This window comes from Eucalyptus grandis, chromosome 6 (assembly GCF_016545825.1).
Source record: "Eucalyptus grandis isolate ANBG69807.140 chromosome 6, ASM1654582v1, whole genome shotgun sequence".
NCBI classification, from domain to species: Eukaryota; Viridiplantae; Streptophyta; class Magnoliopsida; order Myrtales; family Myrtaceae; genus Eucalyptus; species Eucalyptus grandis.
In genome coordinates, this window is record NC_052617.1 from 9,932,210 (window position 1) to 9,937,833 (window position 5,624).

The 5,624-nt window shown below is 41.6% G+C and overlaps 1 pseudogene; it reads left to right on the plus strand.

The window, feature by feature from the left end:
- Positions 1-4,702: 4,702 nt before the first annotated feature.
- On the plus strand, positions 4,703-5,385 carry LOC104451351 (annotated as a pseudogene).
- The last annotated feature ends 239 nt before the right edge of the window (positions 5,386-5,624 follow it).

Below are 5,624 nucleotides of genomic sequence, written 5' to 3' on the forward strand. Positions count from 1 at the left end.
CAGGCCGACCGGGCGAGGATTGCGATCCTCGCCACGGATCTCCGGGGGCGAGGGCTCACGAGCCCTCATTGTCGGGAAGGGCCGACGACGGAGGAGGGAGGGTCGGCCGGGGTCACGGCCCCGGCCGACTAGTGGCAAGGGCCGCAAGCCCAAATCCGACGAGGACTCGTGGGCCCTCGCCACCGATCGGCCGGGGGCCGGCGACCCCGGCCGACCCCGCCCTCCATTGCCGGCCCTTTCGACAACGGTGGGGAGGCAGCGGTTGCGAGGGCTCAACCTCAACCGCCCCTTCGGCCACCGCCTTTTTTTTAAAAGTTTTTTTTTTATTTTATTTTTAGAATATTTTAAATAAATTTAAGTTTAAATTAAATTTAATTAATTTTATATTAATTATTTACACAATTTTATTTTTATAAAATTTTAGCTAGTAGTTTAATTTTTATTTTGTAGACGACGTCATTTTGGGTGAGTTTGAGTCGAGTCGGCTCTCCAAAGCGAGCCAAGTAAGCAATAAAAAATAATAAAATATTGCCACGTAGGATTTCCGGCAATGTTTGTCGGAGGTGACACTTAAGTGTCCCACTTTTCAAAGAAAGTGGCACTTAAGTGTACATTTTCAAAGTTTTAGTACGTAAGTGTCCCATCGTGTCAAGTTTTGGCACTTGGGCTATACTTTCTGCCCTTAATGTTGCAAATAAAGCATCATGTCACTTACAATACCACCTTTGAGGTAATTGCTATGCTCTAATGCTCGCCCTTTCGAATTTCTACGTAGTAGGAGACACGGAGGAGGAGAGGGAGCTCATGACCGTTCCCAAAAGACACCCTTAGATGCAACTCAAAAAAGAAGGCCAAACCCATACCGACTCTTGCAAAGAAAAGTGAAATTTTCACAAACTTATTGCAAAATTAGCCAAAACCTTCAATTAGAGAGTGAAATTTCACTCAAAGATCTTTCCAACCATAGGTCGCACGTCCCAAATAGAGATCGGGAAAGTCTCCTAAAGCCCCCAAAACAGTACCCTCCTGGCGGGCCAAGAAAGTCTGAAATTTTTTCCAAGTGTTGAGCCCGGTTGGTCACAGGTGAGGGAAAGCAAGTGTTTTTGAGAAAATTGAGAGACAAATGAGGAAAACCATGACTTTTACCCTAAACTAGAATACATATAATTTGGTTTGATGTTACATTTGCCAACAAAAGAGGTCTTGAAGTCCAATTTTAGAGGTCAACGAAAACTTTTGTTGTCAATTTTTTCTTTGCAAATCTCATTTTCTGGTTTGAATGAACCAACCTTTTTTTTTTTTGTAAAAATGAATGAACCAACTTTCACATGCCTCCGAAAGATAATTTTTTGGTTTGCTTGGCCAAAAGTCACTTGCAAAAGAAACTAGGAAGCAAGACAAGCATCCTAAATATATTTTTTGTTCAAGTTTGAATATGTTTTTATCATGAAAAATCAAGAGCAAAACCAGTCCAGAAAATTGATTTTTGAAACTATAATTTTTCTAAATGTTTAAAACCTCTTCAATAGCCGTACATGCTTGACTTGCTACTCCCCTTTGCCTGCATTTTTTTTTCTTCATGAGCTTGATGAATGTTGTATGGGGTTACAAATGATGTTGAGGTCAACTTGGTTTGGTCTTTAAATCCCTGTATGAACTTTGAGAACGTCTAAAACTTTGGCCAAAACTAAGCCTATCCACATTGATTCATGGCTGGTTAGTGTGGACTTTGCATGTGTGCTTCTTGGAGAGGTCATTTCGATGTATTCGGTTGGTCATTCTCTGTGATGATTGTTGAATTAAAAAACCCATGTTACCTATTTCCACTCGGATTAAGTAATGTTTTTATTAGATTTCATATGTGATAAGTGTCGAGGCTTGAATTTGGGCATGCAACATATTTGCCCTACTTGGGTTCAAACCCAAATTTGAAAAATCAGCTTAAACCAACATATTTGAGGCTAATTTTAGTTTGGTTCTTGTGTGTTTTAGACTATGATTTCTATCTAATCTTGTTATTTGCATATGGTAGTATAACCTCAACAGTTTAGTTCCACATAAGATTGCCCATGGGTTGAGATTGAAGGTCATGGACACGGCTCGAGGAAGTCGCTTGAGGTGGGTTGATGCACACCAATTGTTCAACAAATTGCCCAAACCAAGATTCGATCTTAAAACGGTCAATTTGAGTTCGATTATGGTGATATTCATGTACTGAGTTGTTCCATGTTAGCATAGATCAGTTTAGGGAATTATTATTAATTTTTTAAAAAATAAGAATAATAAAAAAACAAAAAATCTGAAAATTTTTTAAAAAATCAAAAAATGTTAGATAGTATCAAATTAGGGCATAAATGACATTTATGAGATTTTCCTAATTTTATAAAGTCGTTGTCCTAACTTGATCATATTTTGATATTTTGTAATCATTTTCATAAATAATCCATTTTGCATAGATTAAAATTATTTAAAGTAATTTCATGCATATTTAAATTTCCATTTCGCTCATGGAGGTCTTGTCCTAGGGCATGATAATAAAGGCCATGTAATATTATTTGCTCGACTTGTATCGGGTTTTCCTTTTCTACATTTACTTTCAAGTTATTTCAATTTCTTGGATGTTTACTTACCGCATCACTTTTCAATAATTTTAGTGTAAATTTCTTTTTTCTAAATAAGGTTAGGATTAATCTAGACATTAAAATAAAAACTACAAAAATATTTGCATAGACGCTTAATGGTTTCATAAGGATTATAATTAGTAATTAAGATTGTATGACTATTTAGATAAACAACCTTTCAAGTTAGTAGTACCACAGTGGCGCTAATAGAAATATTGACATAAACAAGTCCCTATTCCTAAAATCTCTGATTGCATAGGAATTGAGACAACACTCTTATGTCTCGATTGGTTTCTAGCTTATCCCAATAGGCTAGTGGCGACTTGCTAGATCGTCATTGGCCCTTGGCAAGGTTGCGCCTCGTCGGCTAAGCCTTGGCTAGGCGACATAGACCTCATAATGGCCCAACGAGGTCAAGCCCTGCCGACGGCTGGGCGAGCTCGATCTTGCCAAATCTGGGCAAGATCGAGCCTTACCTAGCCAAGTGAGGTCATCGATGGCTGGGCAAGCCTTTAGTGAGCTCATCGGACCTCGCCCAACTAGTCGCCAACAATTGGTGGTGGCGAACTGCTGGGTAGTGGTTTGGTGCAGTCGTCGCTCATGATGCTCAGGCTGCTGCAGGCTGGGTGGCTGCCGTCGAGCGGACAAAGGCGTTGCGGATCGCAGACGCATGACGAACGAGGGCAAAGCTTCGATTGCTAGCTGCAGGAGTGGCGGCGAGCTACTGCTGTGTCGGTGACGGGGAAGGGCAGAGAACAACTCGGTAGTGGGGATTGATTAGAGACGCGGTGGAGCAGTGGTAGCGACGGCGGGCTTCGCATGGCACACATCTCCCTCACTCTCTCTGCTCTTTTTTTTTATCTTTGCTTTTTCCTCTGCAGCAAGTCAACCGAAAGGAAAAAAAAAACCTGCTCCTTTTTCTCCTTTCCCCAAGGAATAGAAGCCCTTTTCTCTTCTTTTTTTCACTTTTCCTCAAGCTTTTTCCTTTTCTTTTCTTAATGGGGCCAACGAAAAGCCCCAAGGGAAATCTTCTCTTCTCTTCCTTAGTGTCAATTTTTTAAATTAGCAATCTAGAGAAGCCCCTTTTTTTGTGCGGCCGTATATTCAATGTGTGGCCTCTCTAAAAATCCTATGCGTTTTCCTTTATATAGGCTACTGATTAGGGTTTTTAATTTTTTCAAATCGATATCCATGAAGATTTTTTTTCAAATGCAATATTCGTTTACACTTGCCCTATAAAAAAAATCATTATATCTCGAAAAATTCAAATTCCTATTTTCTCACGAGATAATTTCATTTAAAAAAAAAAATAGGCTTGGGCCAATATGTTCGCTTCGTGGGCTTAGTCCCGCCTGTTAATTTAAAGCTCAGAACCACTAATTCCAATCCATTCGCCACCAGTCCAATGTACAAAATGTAAATTAAAAACAAATGCACATAAATTAATATGCTATGCAATTAATATTTTTTCAGGGATAAAATTAACCCATAATTTTCTATGCAATAAATAAATGATCGGATTGCCAAAATTTAGTTGTCAACAATAAGGTTATGATTTTTATTATTCTTTTAAAACGGTGCTTTTGTGATTTTGCAGCATAAGGGCCATTTTTTTCTATTTATTTTGGACATTTAGTACTCCGGTTGCCCAAATAAGTCCAACCAACATAATGTGAAATTTGTAGCTAAAAAAGCACCGTTACAAATTCAGTGTAACGGCTGTTAGCCTAGTTGGATCCTTAAATTTAGTAAACAACTGGCGGTGGCCCAAAATTATGTTTTTGCAACTTCTTTTTCTTTCCCCAATCAAAAGCTACATGGGCCATGGACCACCTTAACAGCGTCGAACAACGGGTGAAATCGAACTCTGGCTTCTTCGTTTATTTTCTTATTTTCTTGCGTTCGCTTTTGTGCATGCCTGTATGGGGCTTGTGTGGAAAGAATGCGCCACACGAATTTGCACGGGAGAGTCTCTTGATTCCTAAAAAGGACCACGCAAGCACGATCCGAGCCACACCATGGACCCTTCCCATTCCTCTCCACGCGTCTTTTCACTCCACTGAATCGCTCCATGGCCGCTATTTCGACTTATTTACGTGGTCTCTCGCTCCTGTTCTGATGGTTTCTTTCCTGCGCGGCAGCCTCGATGTCTGTCGCACTTCATCACAAGCTACTTCACTCCTCGGTGATCCATGGCGGGAGTGGTCGAGTACGTCCTAGCGGACCTCGGATCTGGAGTCTACCACCGGGGCATCGACAACTATGGTGATGCCTCGACCCCGGTCTTCGGTGCCCAGATAGAAGCCTTCCTGCCCTGGACGATCACTGGGCGCCAGGCAGCCAACAACCTCCACGCGCTGGCTCGCGCAGTGGCGTTTGTGGTGGGCCCGATCGAATTCATTTGCAACGACCCAGCAATGCTCGGTTTTGTGGCCGTGTGCTAGGGCTGCGTCATGTTCAACCAACAGTGCCACTCGTGGGTCCACATCACGAAGAGCAAGCTCCCGCCGCTGATGGTGGCACTGCAGGATCTGGGGCTGCTCGTGCCGTGGTTGCAACAAGCGGCCATCACCGGGCGCCATACGAAAACAACTACTGCATCGTGAGCGAGGCTTGGAGAGAATTTATGGATGGCCGGAGGGTGTTTAAGGCGCTAGAGATGGTGCTGTCCTTCAAGTTTGGATTGAGGCCATGGTGCTGGAGCGACCCAAATTCCAACTGGATAGAGGATGTTGAGGAGGTCCTGTATCAAGTTGAAGCTTGATGTGCTTCTTTTTTCATGTTTGTTTTTCGGCACTCGGACTTTTTTGAGTCTCAATCACTGTAATCGTTGAGATTGCAGATAGCCATTCTACCTCTTAGGGAAAGGTTGATAACAATCTACCAGCTTTGCCAGTAACATACATTTGATTATATTTTCCATAATTGTTAATTGTTATACGTTGGATTTGATTTATGACACGAATTTCAATAGTCATAGTACCAGAAATTTCTAACGTTTAA